At 35.5% G+C, this 4,620-nt stretch overlaps 1 long non-coding RNA gene across 1 annotated transcript; it reads left to right on the top strand.

Moving 5' to 3' along the window:
* Window positions 1-4,340, top strand: LOC107773736 (uncharacterized). Its single transcript, XR_001645361.2, has 2 exons — window positions 1-312; window positions 3,620-4,340. It is a non-coding gene; the product is annotated as an uncharacterized LOC107773736 (long non-coding RNA).
* Window positions 4,341-4,620: the final 280 nt, after the last annotated feature.

Here is a 4,620-nt window from a genome sequence, read left to right as displayed (position 1 = left end):
TGTCCAAAGACAACCCGTCGGCAATCCTCACCGGCAAACTACCACCTATTTCTTCCTTAATTTGTTACTTTATTTTTCTTAAATATTTTTTATTTTCCTTTCCTTTTTCCTGTTGTAATTTCTTTCCTTTTTCCTATGGTAATTCATTTCCTTTCTTTGTAATTTCTTGCCTTAATGATTCTTCATCATCAGAGTCCTAAATTGAATTGTGAATAGGCCGAGATTTTAGCTCTATTTTTAGTTCAAATTGATATTACACTGGAAGATTTGAACGCTCCTCCTTCTATTAGATGAATCTAGACAAGTGTTGAGGTAAGTGCTTCCTCTATTCTTCCTCTTCTCCTATTAATTTGATTTTAATGTTAATTTTGGAAGTAATCGCCATACTTTTCTTCTTCTATTTTGATACTCTAATTTCGCCCCAACCCCCGAATCCCTTGTCAACCGGATCTTATTTTTTAAAAATTTCAAAACTTTCCTTTATTTGATACATGCCCTAAGTCTAAATCAGTACTATAAATACCACTAGTTTTATACACTAGGGACACTTTTTTTCCCACTGCTTTTACCCCTGCCTCACTGCTACTACAGTTTCTTTTCCTTTCGCTACTTCTATGCTTTGCCGGCCATAAGCCAAGGCAAAGCTTGGTTTTTTTAATCGTTCGATATAATCTGGACGTATCGAGTTTGAGTATTGGTTTCTCATTATTGTTGTTCAAATTTTTGCACGTATTATTATGTACTTTGGAGGGTATCTGTCTTATTTATTGCTGTTGAAGTTACTGAATTTATAATCTTCTTATTATATCGTTATTCCACTCTCCAACTGGTTAATTCCTTGAACGATGCATTATAATTTCTTTATGTGTTAGTTGTTTGGAAGAATAGACTAGTTGTTTGTTCTTTGCTCTCTTAAATTTTCATCCATTTGCGCGCTTTATTTACACTTGGCTATGCCGAATGCCGTGCGACCTTCTATTGAAAGCATGCTAAGTTTAAATGCCCAGTTGCGTCCTTTAAACCTTTTTATGTGCTTAATACTGTTTGTGTTGTAATTTTGGTGCGACTTGACTATAAAATTATAACCAGTTTGACCCGTTTGGATCATTCTTTCAACTAGAGATCATGATTTAGACGTAACTAAATAGATAATAGTTTCGTGTATGTGCAAATTGTTTTTCGGCTAAACTTTAGTCTATATTTGAGTTTCTGCCTTTCACTTAGAATACTATGTCCTTAAGACAAAAAGGATTAATCTGATGTTTCTACCTAAATGATACATGCTTGTTCCATGTGATTTAAACTACCATAATGTGTTCACATAATTATTATATCATTAGGATACGAATCACTATATACCAGTGTTCATGTTAGAAATAATGACTCTCAATGTTAAATTCCATGTTTAAATGAGATAAATCATGATTCTGCCAAAATTTTGCTCAGCACCTTTATGTTTGCTATGAACTCTTACCATCTGAAGATGTATAGCTAAGCCTAGATATTGTGTTACTAGGATACATATTCATCCTAATGTCATGTCTTATGTACTTTATTAATGCTTTTGAAAATCAAGAAGTACGAGTTGATATTGTATTGGTGTCCTATAGTTGGTTTAAGCTTAATTTCATTATCTTGCTTTTTAAGGAATAATCAATTAAGAATTTGATTTCTATGATAAATATGTCTTCGTTGCCTATTTCCTTTGCTATGTTGTGTCTTTATGTGATTGGGATTTGCAGGGGTTTTAAGTTAAGAAATTTAGTCCAGAATTGGACTCTTGAGCCAAGATGAAGTTGCTTGGGATTCTTAGAAAGGAAGTTTAAGAGTTACCCGTATTGGAGTCCACTTAAAGACTGAACCTCTTCTAGCTTCATTTTTTCTATGTTGTATTGTTGGCCTTGTAATTTAGAAGAGGATTGAGGGGTGGGATACTTTATTCTCGCATGAATGCATAGAAAACATGCCTATAGTGTCTATATGCTTTGTTTGTTACTTTATTTGACATGCTCTGTTTTTATACACCGATAGAAAGCATGCCTATAGGAACTTACACACTTCATTTTCTTTACATGTCATATTTCCGTACACGGATAGAAAGCATGCCTAAAAGAACTTAAGTGTTTCACTCGTTCACATGCTTCACTTCTACACGATATTAGATAGCATGCCTATAAGATTCAAACATTATTGATTATTTGCTTAACGTGTGCTATTGCTGTGTGATTGCTAGATAACATGCCTATAGGACCATAATTGATGAATCAGTTACTGTTACTGTTATTTCTATCACGTTGCTCGCCTAGAAAGCATGCCTATAGGAATGAAGTGTTATAGAACCAGTTTCAATTACCAACTTTTAGAAATGCTGCCTATAGGATGTTGTTACTCGCCTAGAAGGTATGTCAATAAAATCAAACGCAGGTAATTTTAAGCTTTCAAACGGTTTATTGCCTCGTTGCGCAAACAATTTAGAGATCATGCCTATAGGATTTATAATACATATAATCTGCAAATTCGTTGTTATGAAACAACAACACTACCTGTACGCTTAAAAAATAAAAAAAAATCACATAGAAGCCATGTCTATAGGGCTCAAATGGCTTTAATTTGCCTCAATTCTGAAACTGTCTAACGTCTAATCTTAGAATTTATTTGTGTGCATTTGTTGTCTAATTGTGGAGGCTAACTTGAGCCCTTAATTGCCTTTACACGAAGTCCAACTTGTTTTGTATGTTCCCTAGTTTTATCATTCTGAGCAACCTAAGAAAAGTCTAGAACCACCCTAAATAGAGGTCCAATGCCTCCTGGACCATAGGTATGGGATGAGTATTGCACATATAGAGCACGACTTAGAATTGAATTAATGCGCTTCAGGTAAACAACTTTAACATTGTAATCGGGTAGTAGGAGATGATAGTCTGTGCCCGTTGAATAATATGAGTAACTTCCTATCTCAAGGGAGTTGCGAAGTATTATTTATGTTGCACGGGGTGATCCTTTAGGCTAAAAAACTTAGGACCACCCCTCCCCCTCTTTTATATGTTGTTATTAGATCCAAATAGTTGTATCCCTATATTCGTACTAAAATCTGTACTAATCATGTTGTAATGAAATTCTTTAACCTTTACATTCGCTTTGTTTATTTGATCACTTAGCCTAATTTTAATCCACATAATCTTAAGTTCGCCCGGGACCCACAGTTGTGGACCTCGAAGAGTGCCTAACACCTTCTCTTTGAGGTAATTTGAGCCCTTACCCGATATTTGGTGACATTGACTAGTCAAACAGAGTCATTTGCATAATAGGTGCCCTAACACACCTTAAAAACCGTTAGGTGGCGACTCTTCTCTTTTAATACCTATCCTCCATTTAAAATAGTTATCACATGTTGAAATCCGCTTTCGCGAGAAAACGGGGCGCGACATCTCTCTCAGCAAGATTCTCAATCATCTCTTTTCTCCCTCAAATCTCTCTCCCTTTTCCATCAAGGCAGCCATCATAGAAGCTGATGTTTGGCTATAATTCCATATTTTTAGTGCATTATTTACCTTATATTTTGGGGTTTTAATGCCAAAATATACTATATTTGTGCTTAATTGAGTTATTTTATGTGTAGGTACGTTGAAGACGAAATTGAGAGCAAAGTAGAGATTTTATGTATATTTTATACACTACAAGAATGGTGCATGATCATTTATTGATTGAAAATATTAGAATGATATTATGGAGCAATGATTGAAGAGACAAATACAAAAGAAGACAAAAGTCAATTGAAAAAAGAAAAAAAAAACGTGAATTTGTAAAGTCAGGCAGCAAATCAACAAAGAGAAACGAAGCAGCAATGACTGGCAAGGCGAGGGAATTGTTGCGCGACAGAGCTCGCGTTGCCAGGGTTGGAGTGAGGTGGAGCACGCTATAGAGGTCGTGGCGCGAGGCCTGTCGCGAGGTGTTCGCGTGTTCCGGGTTTCAGGCCTATTTTGTCTCCTATTTGGTTTTGGATTTGGTTATTTCGTCTAGGTTTTTCCCTACACATATAAATAGTCACTAAACACCATTTTGAGAGGGGATTTGACCTAAGGAGGCAAGAACACACTAGGAGCAAGGTAGGGAATTCTTCTACGAGTTTTTCACTTCCTTCTTCCTATTTCCATTATTGGTTATGAATTCTAGTATTGTAGTTTTGCATACTATTATGAATAGCTAATTTGTTATCTAGAGTTTTGATAGAACCTTTTGTAGGATAAATTATTGTTATGTTTTTATATAATTGAGTCGTTGGATTTCTCTACTTGTTCAACTACGTGTTTATTGTTGTTGATTGAATGGTCATCAATTAACTATGCCTATTTAGTGTGTATATTGCTCGAGAGAGAGTACACATTTAGGTAGTTGTTGAACAACATCACTCCTAACGTATGTGAGAGATCAATACGGAGGGTTTAAAGGTGGGATTAGAGATAATGAAACCTTGATGCGATCGTAGTGAGCGGTGAATTAGTGTCAGCTAGCGTAGTTCGAGATAATACATCTAGTATATTATGGTAGTTGCTCGAGAGAGAGAGCTACGACACCCAAAGTATTCACGATCGGTAGAAAGTACTTAGGCGAAATTATAGA

Source organism: Nicotiana tabacum, chromosome 2, assembly GCF_000715075.1.
Source record: "Nicotiana tabacum cultivar K326 chromosome 2, ASM71507v2, whole genome shotgun sequence".
In the NCBI taxonomy this organism is placed as follows: domain Eukaryota; kingdom Viridiplantae; phylum Streptophyta; class Magnoliopsida; order Solanales; family Solanaceae; genus Nicotiana; species Nicotiana tabacum.
Note: the sequence above shows the minus strand (reverse complement) of the source record. Positions and strands in the feature narration are given on the sequence as shown.